Source organism: Gigantopelta aegis, chromosome 1, assembly GCF_016097555.1.
Source record: "Gigantopelta aegis isolate Gae_Host chromosome 1, Gae_host_genome, whole genome shotgun sequence".
Taxonomy (NCBI): Eukaryota; Metazoa; Mollusca; class Gastropoda; order Neomphalida; family Peltospiridae; genus Gigantopelta; species Gigantopelta aegis.
The window spans coordinates 16,538,524-16,565,641 of record NC_054699.1 but is presented as its reverse complement, the minus strand read 5'-3'; the positions used below and the strand labels follow the sequence as shown (position 1 = coordinate 16,565,641).

Sequence of the window (27,118 nt, the reverse complement as noted above, 5' to 3'; positions counted from 1 at the left end):
GTAAAATGTTTTTGTTTAGTTTTGTTTTGTTTAACGACACCACTACACTGGCGTAGGAAGTGGGGGGGGGGGGGGCAAGGGGGGGGAAGGCATGTGTCCTACCCCCATTTTCCAGATATTTTCTTTATATTTTCTTTTTAATAGTGTAAAAGTGTGTAAATATAAAAGTGTACCCCCACACTTTTTGGCTCCTTCCTACGCTACTGCACTAAAGCACACTGATTTATTAATCATCGCCTATTGGATGTCGAACACTTGATCATTATGGCATATAGTCTCAGAGAGGAAACCTGTTACACAGACAGGATAGCACATACCATGGCCTTTGATATACCAGTCGTGGTGCACTGGCTAGAACGAGAAATAGCCCAATGAGCCTACAGACGGGGATCGACCGCGCATCAAGCAAGTACTTTACCACTAGGCTACGTCTCGCACTATTTCCTCTGTAAGACTATACGTCAAAATTACCAATAGCCTCTTGAACTTCTGGTCTTGTTGACCACTTGCCCATTGTTTTCACCCTGGACAGGGGATGGGGGGTAGGCCTTTGCAACAGGGAATGGTGAATAATAACTATTTAAAATAATAATTATTTAAAATAATATTTTTAAAAAAATAAAAAATTACCAAATGTTTGACCAAAACTAAAATAAAAAATTACCAATAACCATTGATTGATAAATCAATGTGCTCTAGTGGTGTCGTTAACCAAAACAAAACTTTAACATTAACATTCTTTCTTTCTCAACTTTACCACCGAGGCCTGTTGGTCCTCAGTTCACTGTGACCTACTTAGTTATTTGTGACCGAATGTCTTGTTGTAAACACCTCCCACAAGCACGATGAGAATGCCGCCATATTCAGCCCTTAGTCTACCCTGTACGTACAGTCAGAGCAAGTGCAAACACTAACACATACTTGAGTACGGCTATAGAACACAGGTAATTTAAGCTAACGATACCTGACTCACCTGAACGCTGTAGGTAGAAATCAGAGTACGGCCGCTATCTTGCTACATCTGTGCATCCAGACACTCTCTAAACCAGACTCTCTATAATCCAGAAACTCTCCTATTCAGACAATGTCTTTCCAAACACCAACTCAGACACTTGTCTATCCAGAAACACTTTTATCCAGACACTTTTATCCTGCCACTGCTATTGTAATCCACTGTTTTATCCACTGTCTAATCCAGACACTGTCTAATTGTGCCACTGCTTTTGTAATCCAGCCACTGACAAACGTAATCCCGAAAACCACAGCACTAATTATAAATCTGCAAAAGAGAAAAAATATCACATCACCAGAGGTCGAGAACAGAGAAATAAATACAGCCAGCAGGATTGATATGCATACTACTAACTAGACCACAGTATTTGTTTTTCCAAACAGCTACACTCTGTAGCATGATAGGCACTGGGGTGATGTAGGAATGGAAATATTTTCCATTAGAAATGAAAATAAACCACGCTGGTCACTTCATAACTGTGTTTGGATTTTTATCACTGTAAAAATAATATATTTATCTTAATTAATAAACTATAAATTAATTAGCAATAAAAAATACATATATATATTATTAAAATTAATATATAAATCAAATTGCTAATTACACCTCTATATTTTTTTCTTTTTCAACTGAATATAATATATTTATCTTAATTAATAAATTATAAATTAATTAGCAATACAATTTTTTTTTGTTATTAAAAATTAATTTATAAATTAAATTGATAATTACACCCCTATATATTTTTTGTTCTTGGTTCTTTTTTTTTTCCTGGGTGTATTAGTCCTTCCTGAATAAATACTTCTCATTGAATATATAAACAAACGCGAATACTAATTTTTCTATTTTATTAACCAAACTGCTAACTACATCACTATGTCTGTTATTTTTTTACCCTTCCTGAATATACATTCCACTGAATTAATGAAAAGGAATGAAAATGTTAGTTTCTATTAAAAATGACCCTATAAACCACATAAATCACTCATTGTGTCCCACTTTTTCTCCTTCTGAATATAAAGTCTGCTGAATGTAGTAGGAATAAAGGAAAGTGAGGAAATGGTTTATTTAACGATGTACTCAACACATTTTATTTACGGTTATATGGCACTGGACATATGGTTAAGGACCAGGGCCCATATTTTCGAAGCTATCTTAGCCTACGAAATCGTGAAATCATCGTAAGCTATGACGTCACTATGGCATGTGCTGTAGTGACGTCACAACCTACGATGGTTTTACGATTTCGTAGCGCTAAGATGGCTTCGTAAATAGGGCCCCAGACAGATATTGTGGGAGGAAACCCAGTTGCCACTTCATGGGCTACTCTTTTCAATTAGCAGCAAGAGATCTTTTATATGCACCATCCCATAGACAGGATAGCACATACCATGGCCTTTGATGTACTAGTCGTGGTGCACTTGCTGGAGCGAGAAATAGCCCAATGGGCCCACTGATGGGGATCGATCCTAAACTGACCGCACATCAAGCTAGCGCCTTACCACTGGGCTACGTCCCACCCCTAGTAGGAATAAAAACATATCTTAGTGAATATCTAATTAAAATTAGCTCCACTGTTACATCTGGATATAACAGCAGCCAGTTGGAGCTCATGTCCACCAATCTAATTAAAATTAGCTCCACTGTTACATGTGGGATCTAACAGCAGCCAGTTGGAGCTCATGTCCACCAATCTAATTAAAATTAGCTCCACTGTTACATGTGGGATCTAACAGCAGCCAGTTGGAGCTCATGTCCACCAATCTAATTAAAATTAGCTCCACTGTTACATGTGGATATAACAGCAGCCAGTTGGAGCACGAAACATGTCGTCCCCTCAGGATAATTTGGAATGTTTTTAAATTATTTTTAAATCACTGGCATGATTCTGCAAGTAAGGTTTTGATTGGTGGACATGAACTCCAACTGGCTGCTGTTAGATTCACATGTAATAGTGGAGCTAATTTTAATTAGATTGATCTTAGTGATCAAGAATCAAGACATACACATACATGTACAAACTGCTAAATAAACCACTAAATCTGTACGGTATGTATTTTTCCCTCATGAATAATGGCTCAGCTAAACGAAGTAGGAATGAAAATATTTCTTATTGGAAATGAAGCTATACTCATACATGTATAAATTGCTGAATACACTACTAAATCTGTATGTATTTTCTCCTGAATACACACCCAGAAGAATTAAATAGGAATGAAAGCATTGCTTATTGAAAACGAAGACACATATATATACATGCACAAACTGTTATATACACAACTAAATCTGTGTATATTTCAAGTAGGAATAAAAACATATCCTGCAAAATTAAAACATACAAATACATAAACAAACTGCTGACTTAGACTAAGAGGTTTTTTTTTACATGCCTCTATACTACTAGGGTTTCAGGCATGTCCATCCCGGGTCTGGTCTCTGGATTGCCGGTGGCTTGACCTGGGACAGAAATACAATTTTGATCTTTAATCCAAAAAGGAACAGGACTTTATATTAAAAAATTTAAAAACCAAACCTATATTTAATAATAAAAAATATTTAATTTTATATTTTATAATATATTTATATAAAATTTTAGATTGGCCATTTCTAAATATACTTAAATTAATTTTACATTTAACAATAATAATTAGCCCTAAGGTAGGAGGAAGGTTGAGCCCAAGCCTCAAACCAAACTGCTGAATAAACCTCTCAATCTGTATGTATGTATCCCTTCTGAATAGATTCAGATGAATGAAGTAGGAATGGAAGAATTTCTTATTGAAAATGAAAACATATAAACACACATGTATAAACTGCTGAATATACACCACTAAATCTGTATATATTTTCTCCTGCTGAATATACACTCGACTGAATGAATTAGAAATGAAAACATATCCTATGAATATGTAAACATAAAAAAACTGGTGAATAAACCTCTCAATATGTATGCATGTTCCCCTCATGAATAGATTCAATGCATGAAGTAGGAATGAAAATATTTCCTATTAAAAATGAAACATACATACTAACAGCTAAATATTCACATGCATATATAAACTACTAAATACACTACTAAATCTGTATGTATTTCCTCCTCCTGTTGAATATACACTCAGATGAAGTACATTAATGAAAACATATCTTAGGAAAATGAAAACATACACATACGTGAACAAGTGACTAAATACACCACTAAAAATCTGTATGTATTTTCCCCTCCTGCTGAGTATACACTCCACTGAATGAAGTAGGAATGAACAGATTTCCTATTGGAAATGAGAACAGCACAAACAACACTACTTACTACACCACTATGTCTGGTTTCTCTCCCTCCTCAATGTAATGGCACTCAGTTGCATGGAATATGATTTCCCAGCGGAGGAGCTGAAGAATGTGAACAACAATAATGCTAACTATGAACATGTAGTACTACTACGAGAACAGCAGCCAGGGGCACTCTCCATTACTCTGAGAAGCAGCATTAAACCGGCATGGAAATAAATGGGTCACAATCATATAGTCAAGAGTACTGATGGGGAAAGGTTTTTGTTTTCTCCTGCAAGAACACGAACACCGAGTGCATGAATCTGCACAAGACAGATAACCTATAAATACACAGACAGTCTTTTTTATCTCGTGCGCATTTCTTATGCAACGGCTGAAATACTGCGAAACCCCTGGCTTCAATGAGGACAGCACACACACACACACACAATACTGATTGCCACACAACAGGCTTGCTTGTTACATTGTGCCGACAGAGCCCCTGGGAGTTTTATAGTACATGTAAAGGCAGATATATCTGTGAGAGTGTGTCTATGAATGGTCCAGCATACTAGTGGACTACAGGGTTTACTCCACAGGGGAAAAAAACTATATGGGCAATAAATGCATGCATTTTCATTGATTCAATTAAAATTCAATTACATGTAAAGGCAGATATATCTGTGTGTGTGTCTGTGTGTGTGTGTGTGTGTGTGTGTGTGTGTCTGTGTGTGTGTCTGTGTGTGTGTGTGTCTGTGTGTGTGTCTGTGAGTGTGTGTGTCTGTGTGTGTCTGTCTGTGTGTGTGTCTGTGTGTGTGCCTGTGTGTGTGTGTGTGTGTCTGTGTGTGTGTGTGTCTCTATGTGTGTGTGTGTGTGTGTGTGATTGTGTGTCTGTGTGTGTCTGTGTCTGTGTGTGTGTATGTGTATGTGTCTGTGTCTGTGTGTGTGTGTGTGTGTGTATGTCTGTGTCTGTGTGTGTGTGTCTGTGTATGTGTGTCTCTGTGTGTGTGTATGTGGCTGTGTGTGTGTGTGTGTGTGTGTGTGTGTGTGTGTGTGTAATGGTAGCTTCAAACTCATGACAGGCCCTTTAATTATCGTTATTAGCAATGATTATTAGCATGTTCCCAGGGCTTCTAGAATTTTTATATAAAATTCACTAACCATGGGATAAATAATTTTTTGAAATTTACTAGCCACAATTAAAAATCCACTAGACCTACTCTACTTTAAAGTAAATATAACTTTACTAACAGCAACAGGCATTGACCGTAACTGTTTTCACTGGTAGCCATCCGGGCTACCAGGTTATAAAATCTATTTATTTTTATTTAAACATGTTAGGTTTGGGTTTTTTAATTCATGAGATATATACTGTGAAATATACACTTGTACTTGTTGATTGCAGAGTAACAAGACATGTAAAACAAATATATAGTGTCCGGTGAACACCCTGGGCTACTGCTAAGGTCAAGCTCTGAGTAATAATAAGATATGTCACATAAAGATGGAGACAGAGCTTAAAAACACTAAGATTGGGAGTGGAGACAGAATATTTATATTTACAAAATACACTTAAATGCAGCATTTGACCAAAAAAATTAAAAATTCACTAGCCGTCAGGCATGGTAATAGTAGATACTTACTAGCCCAACCTAGCCCAACATTGAATATCACTAGCCACGGGACAGAGAGAGAGAGAGAGAGAGAGAGAGAGAGAAAGAGAAAGAGAGAGAGAGAGGAGAGACAGACACACACACAGAGACAGAGACACACACACACACAAAGAGAGAGAGAGACACATACACACTGAGAGACACACACACACACACAGAGTTTACCGCAGTAGCAAGCTGTTGGCTATGTACAATATATACAGCCAATAAACGTCACTGTCTAAGCAAAAAAAAGAAGGTGATAATCACCCTAGTGAACGCACACGAGAACGCCATCAATATCCGAGAGGAAAGGTGTTGGTTAAGGAAACTTTGAGAACAAGCTGTCTGCACGCAAACATATCAATATGTCATTTGTGCTTTGGTCAGTTTGTCAGACCATAGAGATCTACTCAGGAAGTAGATTGGGTGCCCGCAGACAGTTAAGATTTGCAGTAAATATTAAAGAAAAGTCACAGACAGCCAAAGGAGAAGAAAAATAGAATGTGAACAGATCTCTTGAGGCATATAAACACGAGAATCAAGATACGACTGCTAAAAATATTGCTCACAAAGATAATATTTGTGTAATATACAATGATTGTATGTACTATATAAACAAGTATATATATTGTAAGATAATAGTTGTTTAGTGTATAATGATTCGGTGTACTATATAAACAGGTGTATATATTGATAAAAGATAATAGTTGTTTAATGTATAATAATTCTGTGTACTATATATCGCTGTATATATACTGTAAGATAAAAAGTTAATTAAGTTACCTACAAATAAATTAACTTTAGAAAATTTCTATGCTCTAAATGAAAAAATAAATTTTGAATTACTTGCACTAATATATTTTTTAAATAATTAAAACACATAAAATTTAAATATACTCTTAAAAAAAAGTAGGGGAACTAATAAGAATTTACAATTGCCAAAATTGTAAGGTATATTAGCTGTGGGGAATGGTTATATGATAATAGTGAATTAATTGGGCAAACATTACAACCAGTAGTTCAGTATTACAGTAGGTTTTATGACTACCAAAGATCTTGAAGGATGATTGAGGTCAGAAGTGAAATTTGAAAGATGACATTTTTTTTATCAGTAAATCACATATTCAAACAATAAAAATGACTAAAAACAAAACAATAACAGCTGTATGATCAACAGAATGAAAAAGATTGACAGAAATAAATGTTCCACAGTGATTAATGGACCTTCCTGGAAATTGTCAAAATCGCGAATAAATCAAGAATTGAAAATCTCGGGTTTTCCCCCCTCATCTCAATCGGTATGTGCACTATGACTGGTATATCAAAAGGTTGTGGTATGTACTGTCCTGTCTATGCTAAAATGTGTACATAAGATCTCTTTTGGTTTATCAGGTCTCGATCGATCATGGTAGTAAGAAGTGGCCTCTGTGGCTGCAGTGGGTTTCTTCTCTAATTCTTAACAAAGTGTAAAAAAAAAAAAAAAAATCAGACAACAAAAAGCTATAGTTTAAAATACACCGAGGTGTCATTAAGCAAAAATTCCATTCTTTTCCTTTCCTCAAACAAGTGCACTTGGCTAAAACCACCCTTCAAGAAGGATGTAAAACTACATTTAAAAAACCCAACCTGCATGGTCCATTTCTTCCATACCTTTAACAAGATTTTCAAATCATTAATATAAATTACTGAAGTGAAAAAATAATCACCATAGCAATTGCACACTTATGCTAGATTGCTTCACACACGCTTGAGTACAAATGTCTATTACACAGACACATCAAGTTATATTATTTGTAAAACCAATTCAGGAATTATAACGACAGTGGGAGATACAAATCTCTGAGGCTACTCAAACAATTATTTGAATAGCGTTTAATCCGTCTACATGCAGTAAATTTGTTAAGGTAAATAATTATTTAATTAATCAGGTTTCTTAATTTGCTTTGATGTGTCTTATTTCATCAGTGGATTAGATTGGACTGGCTCATATTTTCATATGAATTTACTATTATTATACAGTGAAACCCCTCTAGACAGAACACACATGGGACCAAAGTTTGTTTTGTTTAACGACACCACTCGAGTACATTGATTAATTAATCATCGGCTATTGGATGTCAAACATTTGGTCATTCTGACTCGTAGTCATCAGAGGAAACCTGCTACAATTTGTGGTGGGGGGTGGGTTTATAAACGGTCCCTTGCTTCATTAGGAAAAATGTAGCGGGTTTCCTCTGATGACTACGAGTCAGAATTACCAAATGTTTGACATCCAATAGCCGATGATTAACTAATCAATGTGTTCCAGTGGTATCATTAAACAAAACAAACTTATTTACCACTGGGATACTTGCTACCCTATTTTCCATCAGATGTTAATTAAACAAGCTGGGATGTCATTTCTAAAAAAAATATATATATATTTTCTAAGAACTGACATGAACCTTGCCATTTGGCTGAAAACGTCTACATCATTGTCTACATCATCGTGAAACCTCAACGTACTCATGACAGCTGCAGATTGGTGTCATCCCCAACAGTTCTAAGACATCGGCATCACCATCGATCTTGTTAGTGTAAAAATGAGGAACACTGGGATTCTTCCTATAGAATCCTGCTGTCGGCTGCCTTCAGTTGTCAGGTTGTGTTAAACTGAAGGGAAGCACTTTAACACACATACAGGGGAACAGACGATCGGTGTCACATTTCAAGAAGAACCACAAGAAGAAGATCTTGTAGTCCATTTCCCTTCAACCAAAAAGATCCCATCTTTTCTTTTCTTTTTTTAACTTGTTTTTGTGCTTGTATTTAATTAAAGGGACATACCCTGGTTTCAACCCATGAAACAATAACACTAAGTTTGCTTAATCTACAAACCTGAAACCCATTTGAATAAAGTTACATACAATTGAGTGAAACATGAGTCTGTGACTTTGAAATGGTGAAATACCCTCTAAAAGAGACTAAAACTAGACTCCATAACTGTTTCTTCTCAGACGCACGTGCGTTTTTAAAAATATAAGAAATGCATTTTGTGATATTAAAACCACCAGGATGACCCAAAACACATCGAATGTATAGAAACTGATAATCTAAACCATAAAATCTAAGTAAAGTATGATTTTAGTTGTGTAATAGTAAAAAATATACCATAGTATTTAAAAACTAGGGTATGTCCCTTTAAGGGACAGGACGTAGCACAATGGTAAAGCACTTGCCTGCTGCATGGTCGGTTTAGGATCGATCCCCATAGGTGGACCCATTGGACTATTTCTCGCTCCAGCCAGTGCACTAAGACTGATATATCATAGGCCGTGGCATGTGCTACCTGTCCATGGGATATGCATATAAAAGATCCCTTGCTACTAATGGAAAAATGTAGTGGGTTTCCTTTCTGAGCCTATATGACAAAATTATCAAATGTTTGACATCCAATAGCCAATGGTTAATAAATCATGTGCTCTAGTGGTGTCTCTAAACAAAATTAAGTTTTTTCAAGAGGCACCAGAACAAGAAGATCTTGTAGTCCATGTCCCTTCATCAAACAGGATTCCCTCTCTCCTGGGTTTTTTTTGGGTACTTATTATCATGATTATATTTAATTAAGATTCAAGCATCTTGCCTGTCTGTCTAGGACAGTTGGTTAGTGGTTAGTTGTTGTTAGTGGTGTTGTCAGATAGAAGTCGGTGTAGTGGCCATACACTTATCCACAGAGTCATTAAACTCATTCTGTTTGGGAGCCGGTACCAGCATGTGAACCCTGGACCTACCAGCCTTAAGTCTGATGGTTTAACTACTACACCACCCTAGGCCGGCCAATAGGATTCAACTATGATGAAGACTGTGGTCAACAGGATTCAACTATGATGAAGACTGGTCAACAGGATTCAACTATGATGAAGACTGGCCAACAGGATTCAACTATGACGAAGACTGTGGCCAACAGGATTCAACTATGACGAAGACTGTGGCCAACAGGATTCAACTATGATGAAGAATGTGGTCAACAGGATTCAACTATGATGAAGAATGTGGCCAACAGGATTCAACTATGATGAAGACTGTGGTCAACAGGATTCAACTATGATGAAGACTGTGGTCAACAGGATTCAACTATGATGAAGACTGTGGTCAATAGAATTCAACTATGATGAAGACTGTGGTCAACAGGATTTAACTATGATGAAGACTGTAGTCACCAAGAGTCAACTATGATGAAGACTGTAGTCAACAGGATTCAACTATGATGAAGACTGGTCAACAGGATTCAACTACGATGAAGACTGTGGCCAACATGATGAAGACTGGCCAATAGGATTCAACTATGATGAAGACTGGTCAATCTAATTAAAATTAGCTCCACAATTACATGTGGATCTAACACCAGCCAGTTGGAGCTCATGTCCACCAATCAAAACCTTACTTGCAGAATCCTGCCAGTGATTTAAAACTAACAACACTGCGTAGTCCCCAATGTCCAGGTAACATTTCGTCTGTAAATAATAATTTAAATATTGACCAATCACACTTTGCCTTTTATAACGTTATTTGGGAGCATACAAATTCTAAAAATATCGGGCGAGTCTATTTTAGTGGCCGCAGTACAGCGAACCATACCAATACGTACGGGGTGGGTTATCAGTCTTCAATTTTACATTAAAAATTATTTATTTATTTATTAAAAAAAAAAAAAAAATCAGTCTTCAGTTTTATTTTATAAAATAAAACATGTTTTAAGGCATTCGTAATTCACACGAAACATGCTGTATACCCTCAAAATAATTCGAAATGTTTTCAAATTATTTTTAAATCACTGGCAGGATTCTGCAAGTAAGGTTTTGATTGGTGGACATGAGCTCCAACTGGCTGGTGTTAGATCCACATGTAATAGTGGAGCTAATTTTAATTAGATTGAAGACTGGTCAATAGGATTCAACTATGATGAAGACTGTGGTCAATGGCATTCAACTATGATGAAGACTGGCCAATATGATTCAACTATGATGACGACTGGCCAATAGGATTCAACAATGATGAAGACTGTGGTCAACAGCATTCAACTATGATGAAGACTGGTCAACAGGATTCAACTATGATGAAGACTGTGGTCAACAGGATTCAACTATGATGAAGACTGTGGTCAACAGGATTCAACTATGATGAAGACTGGTCAACAGGATTTGACTATGATGAAGACTGTGGTCAACAGGATTCGACTATGATCAACAGGATTCGACTATCATGAAGACTGTGGTCAACAGGATTTGACTATGATGAAGACCGGTCAATAGGATTCAACTATGATGAAGACTGCGGCCAACAGGATTCAACTATGATGAAGACTGGTCAACATGATGAAGACTGGCCAACATGACGAAGACTGTGGCCAACATGATGAAGACTGTGGTCAACAGGATTCAACTATGATGAAGACTGTGACCAACAGGATTCAACTATGAAGACTGTGACAAACAGGATTCAACTATGATGACTGTGACCAACAGGATTTGACTATGATGAAGACTGTGGTCAACAGGATTCGACTATGATGAAGACTGTGGTCAACAGGATTCAGGATTCAACTATGGTCAACAGGATTCAACTATGATGAAGACTGGTCAACAGGATTCAACTAGAATGAAGACTTCCTGGCAAACAGCCAACCTCCTCCACCCCCATGTCATTTGGAAACACAACAATGATAAACAAAAGGGGGTTTGCTCATAACAGACTTTGCTGTGAAAAAAATTGAACGGTGAGATTAATTTAGCATCCCCTAACTTAATTTATGGGAAGCCATTTGAGGTATTACTATATTGAAAGTGATACAATATAAAATTACATGCTAAGGGAGCTAAAAATCGCTGAAGGAGTGACTGGGAATGAGAGTGGTTGCACGCCACCATTAATTACTCCATGCAATTCAATATAATTTTCATGTTAAAATACCACATCGAAAGACTCGTCTGACTACTAGTTTTAGGGAGTGCTCTCTCTTGACAACTACCATTAAAAAAAATATCAACATGTCGAAAATGAAACTTTTAAGTTAGCCACCCTCATACCAAGAGCACCACCTCGTGCTGCTGTTATACAAATGACACTATACCACTTGCACAGTTGTTATCAGTTAGTACTACATACAACAAGCAACTTCAAACCAATGGGTTATTTAAATACTACAGAGGTCAACCTACTTGTAATCATCAAATAAAGATTTCAAAATGCCAGGGGCGTAGAAAGTAGTCGCCCACTCACCAAATGCGAGTAAACATTCAGACGGATGAGTTAAAAAATGTAGCTCAGGCCATCCATCTTTTTTATTTTGTTTGCCATGTGATGTTGATCACTTACCAGGTGTTCTTAATAATGTTTTGTCAGTATATCTATATATATCATTTGAAGTGAAGACACTGTATATTATATATAATATTATTAATAATATATTATTCTGACGGGCTAGTAAATTATAATTAGTTCTAGTCCGGTGGGATAATGAATTATTTTCCTTTTCTGCACCCCTGAAACGCACATCAGAATTTTGTATTATTTTCCATTTCTGCACCCCTGAAACGTACATCAGAATTTTGTATTATTTTCCATTTCTGCACCCCTGAAACGCACATCAGAATTTTGTATTATTTTCCATTTCTGCACCCCTGAAACGCACATCAGAATTTTGTATTATTTTCTTTATCACGAACTATTTCCTAAACCAGATTATATTAAGAAAGGAAGGAAATGTTTTATTTAATGACGCACTCAACACATTTTATTTACAGTTATATGACGTCGGACATATGGTTAAGGACCACATAGATATTGATGGAAGGAACCTGCTGTCGCCACTTTATGAGCAACTCTTTTCAATTAGCAGCAAGGGATCTTTTATATGCACTATCTCACAGATAGGATAGCACATACCATGGCCGTTGATGTACCAGTCGTGGTGCATTGGCTGGAGTGAGAAATAGCGCAATCGGCCCACTGACGGGGATCGATCCCAAACCGACCGCGCATCAAGTGAGCACTTTACCACTTGGCTACGCCTAGCCCCTAGATTACATTAAGATGCTACAAGTAACGACACAACAAATGGTAGTATGGTGGTGTGGCACTTAAATGTCGAGGTCTGCCATAATATTTAAATTATCTTTTCCAAAATGTGTATCACAACATTTATCTGTTTTTGCTTTCAAAATAATTTACCTTGTCATATTACATGTAAATTCAGAAGGATATTTTACATAATTGTGAATTTTTTTAAGTTTTACTGCGTCATAAAGCTAAGATGTGTTTCTTTGTAGACTACTCAGAAAAATGGTGGGCAGATTTAACGATTGAATTTTATTACATCATAAACTAATGACAACAAATTTGTAAATAAAAATCCATAAATTTTAGACATACACATTATACACTGATGGAGAAAATTAGGGAATACATAGTTTATAGTTTGTTTTGCTTCACGACACCACTAGAGCACACTGATTTATTAATCATCGGCTATTGGATGTCAAATATTTGGTAACTCTGACATAGTCTTAGAGGAAACCCCCTACATTTTTCCATTAGTAGTAAGATATCTTTTATATGAACTGTCCCACATACAGGATTGTACATACCACAGCCTTTGATACACCAGTCGTGAAACATTGGCTGGAACGAGAAATAGCCCAACAGGCCCACTGATGGGGATCGATCCCAGACCGACCGCACATCAAGCAAACACTTTACCACTGGGCTACGTCCCGCCCCCTAGGGAATACATAGAATTGCAGACTAGATTTAATTCATTACTAGCAGAGTAATGTCTGTATTTCATATAAAACAATATTTCCATATACATATCCCTTTTTGAAATACAATAGCTCATGTGTATCTTTGTGCTTGGGTGTTATTAAACATTTGTTTGTTCGTTCGTTCGTTCGTTGAAGATTCTGGTCGCATGCAGCCACTATTTGGTTTTAGGAGCGGGATTTAGCTTAGTCAGTCGCTTGAGGTGCTTGTAATACAGGATGGAACCACTCCGGTGCATCTATTCAACTGACTGGGGTTTTTTCTCATTCCAACCAGTGCACCACAACTGGACAAGGTTGTGGTATGTGCTTTCCTGTTTGTGGGATCCCTTGCTGAATTAGGAAAAATGTAGTGGGTTTCCTCTACAGATGAGTCAGAATTACCAAATGTTTGACATCCAATAGCCGATGATTAATTAATCAATGTGCTCCAGTGCACAAACAAAAAGTTTTTATTTGCTTTTACAATACTTATGTGATCCCTTATTGCTTTCCGTCAGTATAACTTTCAAATTAAGAAAACACATGCACTCGCTTTTAAAATATTTCTATACACAGATGAATCAGACCAAAATGTAATGAAGTCTTTTTCACTAAACAGACACAACAAATTTATAAAGAAAAATCCATAACTACACTTATGTAATCCCTGATCTCTTTCTGTCAGTATAACTTATTTCAAATTAAGAAAACACATGCAATCCCTCTTGAAATATTTCTGTCAGAAGATGTATCAGTACAAATTAAAAAAAAAAAATTTAAATGACTCAAAAAAATTTGTAAAGAAAAAGCGATAAATTATAGAAATATACATTACTTCAAATTTAAAAAAAACATGTGTACTTCCTCAATAAATATACTGCACAACAAAAGAAATAGAGATATTAATTTAGTTTTTCTTCATTTAAAAATCATTAATAAGTTTCAGTTCCATTAGTTTTTATGTCTATGAAATAATCAATGACTCGTGACCATTTTAGGCCCATTTTGACAGTTTATTTACCAAATTAATTATATTATGAAAAAAATTGAGAAGCCCTGCTGTACATGTATTTAAAGCAAGACATGAAAAGAAAAAAAATATACATATATCCCGGAACTATAACATTATTAACAGCCTGTGTAATAATCATGGCTACAAGTTTTAAGTGCATAATTCTAAACATGACCCAAATCGGTGTTTACAACATTAAACTTGTTTTGTTGTAACAAAAGAAGTTAAAAAAATAAAAAAGATAAGAAAAAAAAAGGTACTTGCAATAAACAGCCTGCGTAACCATGACTACATATTTTAAGTCCATAATTTTAAACAGGACCAAAACCTGGTGTTTACAACATTAAACTTTTTATCTGCAACTTCTAACAAAAGAAGTTTTAAAAAAGTAGAAAAAAACCAAACCCACAAAAGTAATATACTAATAAACAGCCAGCGTAACCATGACTTGACACAAACGAATGTTAACGAATGTTCATGACAAAACGAATGTTCATAACAAAACTACCCTACTCTAAGTCTATTCTGGGTACTGATAACAAGCCCAGTGTATTAGCAGCGAACAATCAGGGTCAGTTTCAGAAGGTTACACAATGGCTGTGTTCCACCCACTCAGAACAACTGTGAGAGTCTGATTTTGATAACCTTGGAGGGAACTCAGTACTAGAATAATCAACAGCTACTTAACAAGAAAGAAAAAAAACCTGAGGCTCTGTTCAAAGTCTTTTCATGTTCGTCTCAGCCATGCTACTTCATTTGTGTCAAAAAAAAATTGTACAAAAGAAAAAAAAAATCGTGTTTTTTTTCTACATAAAAGATAACTGCACGGCTTCTGTGGTGAAGCTGGTGAAGCTAGTTAAGCTATCCGAGTCTCAAGGCTGCTAGGTACTGGGTTCGTAACCCCATACCAGATCCCACCTAGACAAATACTATAGTCCAAAAGAAACTTTACAGACATAAAATTTGAATAATTTGATAAATATTGTTTCTAATTGAAAAGAATCAATTAAAAAAGTAAAGTAAAGTCTGTTTTATTTAACGACACCGCTAGAGCACATTGATTTTTTATCTTATCATCGGCTATTGGACGTCAAACATATGGTCATTCTGACAGGTTTTTTTTAGAGGAAACCCGCCGTCGCCACATAGGCTACTCTTTTTACAATAGGCAGCAAGGGATCTTTTATTTGCGCTTCCCACAGGCAGGATAGCACAAACCATGGCCTTTGTTGAACCAGTTATGGATCACTGGTCGGTGCAAGTGGTTTACACCTACCCATTGAGTCTTGCGGAGCACTCACTCAGGGTTTGGAGTCGGTATCTGGATTAAAAATCCCATGCCTCGACTGGGATCCGAACCCAGTACCTACCAGCCTGTAGACCGATGGCCTGCCACGACGCCACCGAGGCCGGTAGAATCAACTAAGAAACCACCTTACAAACACTTTGCATGCATCACGAAGAGCATTGTTAAACTTCATGATACTTTCATATCGCACCATACCGTCTGTAGGTTTTCTATAATACGCTTCATTTCAACTTATTTTCATGCTTATATCCAATTAAGGTTTCCACCAGTTGGACTACTAACTGGTTATTGGCTGGGACACTCGTTGGAATGGAGGAAAAAACAATCAGAGAATCAATTCCACCGTAGGGCTTCGATTCTGCACCAAAATATTGCTTCATTTGAATTATATATACATGTACTACATACACATCACTTTATCTTCCAGTACCTGAAGTTTATACCATCAATTAATCTTCTAATATGGCAGGATGCAGTAAAAGAAATGGCGGGGGGGAAAAAAAGGTTTTAGAGATTTATGAAGGACACAACTTGTCACATTTTCTGCCATAAATCCATTGTTGATTGTGTTTCCTTGCTTTATGTAGTCTATAAGGAAGAAGTAATTTAAATAGCACACCTCCAGTAGCAGCTGTTGCATGTGGCCAAGTGATTCAGTGAAGAGGAAAGTTAAGAGTGCACAGATGAGGCAGTGAAAAATGGTGGAATTCACAATACAGAAGTGATTCTTTAAATTTTAATCTGGGCATAAAATCCAAGACCCAGGTGTTTGTTAGTTAAACAAAATTTCAATTTCAATTTTAAAACTAAATTTAATAATAATACCTCACAATTCCATACCTGTCAGTTCTCACACATTTGGCACAAGTCTCACGCATTTGGCATAAGTCTCACACATTTGGCATAAGTCTCACACATTTGGCATGAGCCTCACGCATTTGTAACAGATCACACTCTCACGCAACACTACTATAATCTCACCAGACTCCAGTTTAAGTCTGAACTAGAATTCACATTTCCTTTCTTGTTTTAACAGCATGTTAAACAGCTTCCAGAGATCTCAATTTTGGGCTTAAACAAACAAAACCTGGACCCCTGGTTCCCTGGACCTCACCAGGAGGGAGCATGCAGCCCCTGGACCTTGGTTTCTAATTTTATCACCTCTTAGAACTGCCACACGTTGACAGCTCTGAAATTCTCTCGATACATGTATATGTAGTTATGTTATTAAGAAAAGAAATAAGAGGTTAATACGGTTAGCTATGAATGATATGCGACCTAAAAATATAACTGAAGGCTAAGATTGACACAATTTCATCATACATTAATTACCAGCTAAGACTAATTATATTAACCAACCAGGGATGAGCTTTCCATCACATATCACAAGGTAATTAACATGCACAAATTAACTCATTTTTTAAATATCAACATTTGTTCGGGAAGCATTTACAGTTTGTAATTTTAAACTCGGCAAACATTTATTTAATAGACAATGAAAACATTTCTGGCAGTCACCTATTAATAAAATCCCTGCAGGTATATATAAATAATAATGAATGAATAAAATGTTTAACAACACCCCAGCATGGTGTATAATTATAAATAATAAAACAAAAAATAGTATATAATTTATTTAACAGTTTGGGTTTGCGAGAGAAGAAAGAAAGAAAGAAAGAAAGAAGATAGATGCAAACAGAAGAACAGGGAAGATAGGATGGATTGAAATGGATAGATATAGAGACGGATGGATGAATAAGTGAATACATGGATGGATGGATAAGTGGACAAGTGGATAAATGGATGGATTGATAGATGGAAGGATGCATAGATGGACGCATGGACAGACATCCATATACAGTTGAATCCCGTCAGTGCTCAAGAAAGTGTTTGACCCATCGGGTAGTTCGACCTAACCATTAGGTCAACATGTACCGTAAGTGTAACTCGAGACTTCAATTTTGGTTGAGCGTTGCAATATATTCGGATCCTTCAAAGTTTGACCCAACGGGATTCTACTGTCATTTTAAAACAATGCTAATATTTTAAAAGTTAAACCCAATTTGATGCAACAGAGAAATGAAGGTAAACATGAAACATCTTCATAAAACATGTGAACTGAAACACCTCTCTATCTTATCCACACACATTTATACATAACGATACACACCTCCAAATTACAAGATAAAAAACTGGGGCCCTATTTTCGAAGCCATCTTAGCGCTACGAAATCGTAAAACCATCGTAGGTTGTGACGTCATAGCTTACGATGATTTCACGATTTCGTAGGCTAAGATAGCTTCGAAAATATGGGTCCAGGTTCTTTGACAGGAAGGAAGGAAATATTTTATTTAATGACGCATTTTATTTACAGTTATATGGCATCGGACATATGGTTAAGGACCACACAGATATAGAGAGAGGAAACCCTCAGTCGCCACTTCATGGGCTACTCTTTTCGATTAGCAGCAAGGGATCTATAATATGCACCACCCCACAGGATAGTACATACCATTACCTTTGTTACACCAGTTGTGGAGCATTGTCTGGAACAAGAAATAGCCCAATGGGTCCACTGAAGGGGATCGATCCTAGACTGACTGCGCATCAAGCGAATGCTTTACCACTGGGCTACGTCCCGCCCCGTTTCTTTGACAGATGCTGTATCATGAAATCTGTATGCGAATCGATTATCTGATATTTGCGTCACACTGGTACATTGTGATATGGCCTCTTCCATTAGAAAATCTTCACTTCTGTCCTTACAAATTAGTCATGGAAACCCTTCACCTTGCCGAAAGCCTAGTCTCTAGAGAACTGTACAATACTACAAGACAGGAACAGGCTTCATGTACTTACTCAGTGGTAGACCTCTCACCTAAAGCTGCATTTACACTTACACTTTAAAAACTAGTCTTAACTAAACTGATACAAATGAATAACTAAACCAGTTTAAAATGTAAGTGTGAACATGATCTTTTCACTGAACCAATAAAGCTAAAACACTTCGGTATGTGGTTTAGTTAAATTGGTTAAAATGTAAGTGATAACGCGATCTTTTCACTGAACCAATAAAGCTAAAACACTTCGGTATGTGGTTTAGTTAAATTGGTATAACTAAACCAGTTTAAAAGTGTGAACGCAATCTTTTCACTATACTGGTATAGCCAAACACATATAGCTATAACACTTCAGTATCTGGTTTAGTTAAACTAGTATAACAAAACCAGTTCAAAATGCAAGTGTGAATGCAATCTTTCCACTCTACTTTTCTCTCTCCCCTCTCTCTCTCTCTCTCCCTCTCTCTCTCTCTCTCCTCCCTGTCTCTCTCCTCTCTCTCTCTCTCTCTCATTCTCTGTCTCTCTCTGTCTGTCTGTCTCTCTCCCTCTCGATCTCTCTCCTCCCTGTCTCTCTCCTCTCTCTCTCTCATTCTCTCTCTCTCCATCTGTCTCTGTCTCTCTCTGTCTCGATCTCTCTGTTTCTGTCTGTCTCTCTCGATCTCTCTGTCTCTTTCTCTGTCTCTCTCTCTCTCTCATATATGACATCTCGTATGCCATCTCTCTCTCACCATCTCTCTCATTCTCTCTCTCTCTCACCATCTCTCTCTTACCATCTCTCTCCCTCCCTCCACCGACCTGTAACCAAGTGTCAAAATATCCAAAATATTAAGACACAAAACAGCTTCAAATGTCTTTCTCTTTCATAACGTCACGGTATATTCACACCATTTAAATGTACATGTAAGATCGCTCTATTGAAGACAATGTCCCACAATGTCAATCTATATATCCCATTATGATGTTGTGCCATTAGCAAATCAACGAGAAGCTTTCATTATCTTTCAAGCTGTAAGACCAATTATTGATTAATCCGGCATGACAACTATACTACACGAATCTCAATAGCTAATTCGTCACCTCTTTGGGTCACGTTGACATAATTACAGTAAATTGTTTATATCATATTTCATTTTAATGTGTGGTTCTCAGGCAGATGACGTGGTCGGTCTGAGATCAACCCCATCGGTGGGCCCATTGGGCTATTTCTTGTTCCAGCCAGTGTACCACCACTGGTATATCAAAGGCCATGGTATGTGCTATCCTGTTTGTGGGATGGTGCTACTAATGGAAAAAATGTAGTGGGTTACCTCTGTAAGACTATATGTCAAAATTACCAAATGTTTGACAATCCAATAGCTGATGATTAATACATCAATGTGCTCTAGTGGTATCGTTAAACAGGCTGATGAAGATGCTACTTTAATATGTTTTAATTTCATGAGATATCCTAGCACAATGATATAGAGGGTCGAGGTAGGGACGAGGGAGAAGGAAAAAAAGTTTGTGAAAATGTTGACAATCATGAAAGGCCTTTACCATTAAAAACCGGCCTCGATGGCGTTGTGGTTAGGCCATCGGTCTACAGGCTGGTAGGTACTGGGTTCAGATCCCAGTCGAGGCATGGGATTTTTAATCCAGATACCGACTCCAAACCCTGAGTGAGTGGTCTGCAAGGCTCAATGGGTAGGTGTAAACCACTTGCACCCACTAGTGATCCATAACTGGTTCAACAAAGGCCATGGTTTGTGCTATCCTGCATGTGGGAAGCGCAAATAAAAGATCCTTTGCTGCTAATCAGAAAGAGTAGCCCATGTAGTGGCGACAGTGGGTTTCCTCTCAAAATCTGTGTTGAGTGTGTCGTTAAATAAAACATTTCTTTCTGTTACCATTAAAATTAAATGAAGATTGTTAAAGGTTGTTTTGTTGAATGACACCACTAGAGCACATTTATTAATTAATCATCAGCTATTGGATGTCAAACATTGGGTAATTCTAACATATTAATGTTTGTTAAAGTTTGTTTTGTTGAACGACACCACTAGAGCACATTTATTAATTAATCATCAGCTATTGGATGTCAAACATTTGGTAATTCTAACACAGTAGTGTTTGTTAAAGTTTGTTTTGTTTAACAACACTACTAGAGCACATTTATTACCGTATATTGCCGTGTATTAGCCGACTTTTGAAGTCTAGAAACACTTTCCAAAAGAAGAGTCGACTTATACATGGAGGCAACAAATCGGAGCATAAAATTCCGATCGAAAATACTCCCGACCGTGACTTATAAATTTTGATCAGACCCTTAGCCTTTCACAGATTATGTAATAATAATTTGTGCACCGTATAAATAAAACACCCCATCATGCAATATTATGCAGTTTTTTGTTCTTGAATGCATTATAAGTTTGATGAATAATAATAAAAATTACTTGTTTTATTGTCATTTCAATGGTAAAAACGTATTCTTTCCAACTGTCCGCCATCTTTGTTTGACCTGTGCTGGGACCAGTCTTTCATATAGCAAATTTCAGATACAAAACGGTCTTTTTTCTTCAAACAAGTATTATATTTCTAATATTATTGTTTTGTTGGGAGGGTGTATTAAACTGTAGAGTAATGCCATAAATAAATTAAGCTCATTATTAACATTACCGACTGAAAAAACATAACATGAATTTCAGGACAATAATTACTCCCACTATTGTCACATGACCATACCATATACAGTGAACAGCTGCAGTCAAGGACCGCATGATCTTTTGTTTCTGTGTGTGTGGTGGGGGATTAAACATGCCTCAATGATTTTACTTTTTGTTGTCCATTGAATAAATTAATTACTTGTGTGCAGTGACATGTTGTTACAGCTTGAATTATTTATTTTTCTGTTATGCTTTATGAGTTCTAAATTATTTTTCACGGCATGGTAGATGTTAGCATTGCTGCATTGATTGCGATCGCGATTACTGTGTTTGTAATAATTAAAGGGAAAACAAATATAATGAACAAGAAAAGCACAAGTCTATTTGTTGACAGTATTATTGAAATCGATACAACATACAGCTGGACAAAAGATGACTTCGGCTTATACACAAGGCCGATGATTTTGTACTAGATGTTTAGGGTCAAACTAAGAGGTTGGCTTATCTAAGGAGTCGGCTAATACACGGCAATATACGGTAATTAATCATCGGCTATTGGATATCAAACATTTGCTAACTGTGACACAGTCATCAGAGGAAACCCACTACATTTTCCTAATGCAGCAAGGAATCTTTTATATTAAACTTTGAAACCTGTGACATCACTTTCTATTAAACTTTGAAATCTGTGACATCACTTTCTATTAAACTTTGAAATCTGTGACATCACTTTCTATTAAACTTTGAAATCTGTGACATCACTTTCTATTAAACTTTGAAACCTGTGACATCACTTTCTATTAAACTTTGAAATCTGTGATGTAGGCGCATTCTTTCAACGGAAAATCATTTCAAACATTTATTTTGATACATTTTTGTTTTTCTAAATGACACCACTAGAGCACATTGATTTATTAATCATCGGCTATTGGATGTCAAACATTTAATAATGTTATAATTTAATAAGAGGAGAAACCTGCTACATTTTCCCTTTAGTACCAAGGGATCTTTTATATATGCACCATCCCACAAACAGGATAGTACATACCACAGCCTTTGATATAGCAGTCGTGGTACACTAATTGGAATGGGAAATAGCCCACTGGGCCCATAGACCGACTGCATATCAAGCAAGCACTTTACCACTGGGCTACAAGATGCAATATAACCCAAATGGTTCACCAAGGGGAATCGATCCTGTAAGCCACACACACCCGAGGCAAACACTCAACCAGCTATATTTTTATTGGAGTTTTGCACAATTTTGTTTTTTAATACAAATGAAAATGGTCAGGTGTATATACTGTAAGACAACTGGAAACAGAATCATTAGTGAAAGAAGGAAAGAAAGAAATGAATGAATGAATGAATGAATGAATGAATGTTTAACGACAGCCCAGCACGAAAGAAAGAAAGAACACATTTTATTTACGGTTATATGGCATCAGATATATGGTTACGGATCACACAGATATTGAGAGAGGAAACCCGCTGTCACCACTTCTGGGCTACTCTTTTCGATTAGCAGCAAGGGATTTTTTATATGCACTATCCCACAGACTGGGTAGTACATACCACTGCCTTTGATATACCAGTCGTGGTGCACTGGCTGGGACGAGAAATAGCCCAATGGGCCCAATGACAGGGATTGATCCCACACCGACCGCGCATCAAGGGAGGGCTGTACCAATAGGCTACGTCTTGCCCCTAGAATCATTAGTGAAGTCTATGAGCCACAGTTAAATGCCATCATAAATATTTCACCAGGTTAAGGGCCAGAATACAAATGAACCGAAAGCAATATATTATGAGGTTAAGGACGAGAATACAAGTGACCGACATTCAATAAAAATTCAATATATTTCCAGGGTAAGGGCCAATGTATAAATGAACGATGACTGGCTAGCCAGAATTGTCTCAACACCCTTCTTGTCAATCAAGAGCTCTTAGTGCAAGCTTGAATTAGTCTGTTATCAGACTGACTAGGTTTAATTACCTTTTCAAAAAAAAGACACCACTAGAGCACATTGATTAATTAATCTGTCAAAATTACCAACCAAATGTTTGACATCCAATAGCCGATGATTAATAAATTAATGTGTTCTAGTGGTGTTGTTAAAAAAAAAAAACTTTAGACAAACTTTTTGAAAATGTCTTAATGTTCGGCTATGTAAAAGAAATTAATGCTAAAATTTCCAAAAGGTACCTAAAACAGTATTCCCACCCAAGTATAAAAGAATGCATTATAAATTTTCATAAGACATGAAACTTTGAACTCTTCCATGTACGATCAAACACTCTAACCCTTAAGCTATATATCGTACTGCAAATAACAAGCGAATGACCTCTGGCTTTATAGCAATAATGGTCTCAACACCCTCTTTGTCAATCACACTGCTCGTGGTAAGAACTTGAATTACACTATATTTTAAAATGATTACTTGCGTTTTCAATTCCGTAAGCTCAAATATCTAGAAGGTAAAGTGTTCTTCGCCCGTCATAAACTTGTTGTGGTGGTGTTTGAACTGTCGGCGGCGTTCGTGTGTGCGTGTATGCTACTCGTTAACCAGGCGACGGCCCTCATCATTATTTTGCAAATCCACTTTACCAAGCACATGGATGTTTGTAGTCAGCTCAAATGACATTTTATGCACTCGACTCCAAAAGACAAAATATTGATTATTTTTTTCCCATTATTACTCGTATTTGAATCTTGTGATAAAGCTCAACATTTTCACCGATTTACATCATAAAATTGGAGTTTTAATACATTAAGAAAACAAAAAAATCTTTCTCAGCGATTTACATCATATTTAGAAAATTTGTTTCTAATTTTCATTATTATTCATACTTACCTAGTACTAGCACAACAACAATTGCAAGGGGAGATAATTCTGCAGTGTAGGTTATGACTCAGGGTCATATAGCATTGTTGTTGTGCTAGTACATTAAGTTGAGTAAGACTAAACTGGAGTTATAATACATTAAAAAGAAAGTCATGATTACAATAATCCTTGATTTAAAGTATTTATTAGTTAATTTAATCGGTGGATCCATTCAACTGATTGTTGGGGGTTTTCTCGTTCCAATCAGTGCACCACAACATGTGCTACTCTTTTCGATTAGGAGCAAGGGATCTTTTATATGCACCATCCCACAGACAGGATAGTACATACCACAGCCTTTATTACACCAGCTATGGAGCACTGGCTGGAACGAGAAATAGCCCAATACATCCACCGACGGGGATCGATCCTAGACCGACTGCACATCAAGTTCAAGTTTGTTTTGTTTAACACCACCACTTGATATATTAATCAGCGGCTATTGGATGTCAAACATTTGATCATTCTGACACATTGTCTAAGAGAAAACCTGCTACATTTTTTCATCACGAGCAAAGGATCTTTTATATGAACTTTCACAATGACAGAAAAGCAATGCATCTCACTGTTTCAATACAATGTACCGTATATCTTCGCCTGTAAGTCGATCTCGGCTATAAGTCGAGTCCCTAATTTCAAGCCCTGAAAACGTATTTTTTTATTGACCCGTTTATAAGTCGACCCATGAAAAACTATTTATAAATATTGAAATATTTCTTATTTTCAGCACATGAGAACAATAATATTTGAACAAAAGAAAATTATTTTACAAACTTCACGTTTTGTACATCGCAATATAATCAGTCTATTCCAATCAAACTATCATTATTACATAGCATCAAAACGAAATATTCCCTTAGTAGAGAGTGAAAGCTGTTTGACTGTTACTGTATAGTACTGTACAGATGGTTTTGTGCACAGACAACAACTTTATTTATAAACACTGACAACAGATCACTACGATAAAACTGAAAGTATCACGTTTTGCCGCCATATTAATACATGTAAGGAGGATAACTCTGGAAAGTACACTGGTTTTTGTACCAAATGATGTGTGTCCCTATTGCTCTAGATAGTGAACTGCAGAGATCAGTCTATTTTAAGGGAAAGCTCAGTAATATTCATGAAGTTAATCACCGCCAAAACATTGTTTGAACAACCATTAATGCCAGTGACCAGATTTCAAAATAAACTCAGGCAACAGGTAGTTAGTATTGTTTACATTTTTACTATTAGTGATGACGGTTAATTTAACTAAGTGGACTGTTGTCTTGGCATGTGAGTGAGATCGTACGCCTTTTCGCATAACCAAAACCGTTCTAATGCCAAAAAAAAAAGGTTATAAAAAATAAATGTGTCAAATTAACATATTTGAGTATAAATACATGGCATACTTCAACAATAAAACTTGTAAAATAATCCCCAAAACAGTAATATTTTTTGGTGAATTTTTTTTACCCTCTTATAAGTCGACCCCACAAGTTATAAAATAATTTTTGGGTGAAAAAAATTCGACTTATAGGCGAAGATATACGGTATGCCAGACATTGGGCACTAGAAGAAAAAAAATGTCCACCAAAGGGATTCAAACCTATAACTAAGAAATACTATTTCATTCTGTTGTCAAGATAACATATGGACCAAAGGAAATGTTTTATTTAACGACGCACTCAACACATTTTATTTAAGGTTATACGGCATCAGACATATGGTTACGGACCACACAGATATTGAGAGGAAACCCGCTGTCGCCACTTCATGGGCTACTCTTTTCGATTAGCATCAAGGGATCTTTTATATGCAACATCCCACAGAGAGGATAGTACATACCACAGCCTTTGTTACACCGGTTGTCATATGGACCAAGATGAAAAGAAAAACCTTCTTAATTTTGCCGTGTTTCCTCTTCTGCCACCAATGAATTAATATGGACACAGGTTTGCCATAAATAAGTTAATACAAACATAGCAGAACAAAAATGTGCCATTTAGCCTTGGTGCCTCATTTGCCATCAATAAATTAACGCAGACACTGTTAAAATCATCTCAGATCTCGCTAGTAAACAGTCAGTCTCCTACGATGCCTTCCAGCGACACAGGAATTATTTTCTGTCAATTCCTGTCCGTCACCGTTGGCGCCTCAGCTTAAACAAGTTATCACCATCGATGCAGCTATAAAGTTAACGAGGGGGAATAAACCTTACACCAAAACTTGGTACACCATACCGTTTTTGCCATGAGCAAAATCAACGCGAGCTGAAGTTCACTTTTCTGAAATGAGGCTAGGTAAGCAATCTCATGAAGAACTCTACCCCTAAATCTAACTCCAGCCCTATACCTAACTTAACTCTACCCCTAAATCTAACTCCAGCCCTATACCTAACTTAACTCTACCCCTAAATCTTACTCTAGCCTTATACCTAACTTAACTCTACCCCTAAATCTAACTCTAGCCCTATACCTAACTTAACTCTATCCGTAAATGTAACTCTAGCCCTATACCTAACTTAGCTCTAACCCTAAAACTAATCCTGACCAATAGTGGGGTGATGATCGGATATTTTGCCCCATGAAGGTTGTACATGTACTAAAAGCAAGAAATGTTTTATTTAATGACGCACTCAACACATTTACGGTTATATGGTTAACAACCACACAGATAGTGAGAGAGGAAACCCACTGTCGCCACTTCCTGGGCTACTCTTTTCGATTAGCA

The 27,118-nt window shown here is 36.7% G+C and overlaps 1 protein-coding gene across 4 annotated transcripts in view; it reads right to left on the bottom strand.

Moving 5' to 3' along the window:
- The window catches only part of LOC121371237 (FERM, ARHGEF and pleckstrin domain-containing protein 2-like), a 252,110-nt gene that overhangs the window by 185,211 nt on the left and 39,781 nt on the right, over positions 1–27,118 (bottom strand). For all 4 annotated transcript variants that reach the window (XM_041496995.1, XM_041497003.1, XM_041496977.1 and 1 more), the window contains exon 2: positions 974–1,279. The gene's annotated coding sequence lies outside the window, so the exon portion shown is untranslated. The remainder of the gene's footprint in view (positions 1–973; positions 1,280–27,118) is intronic.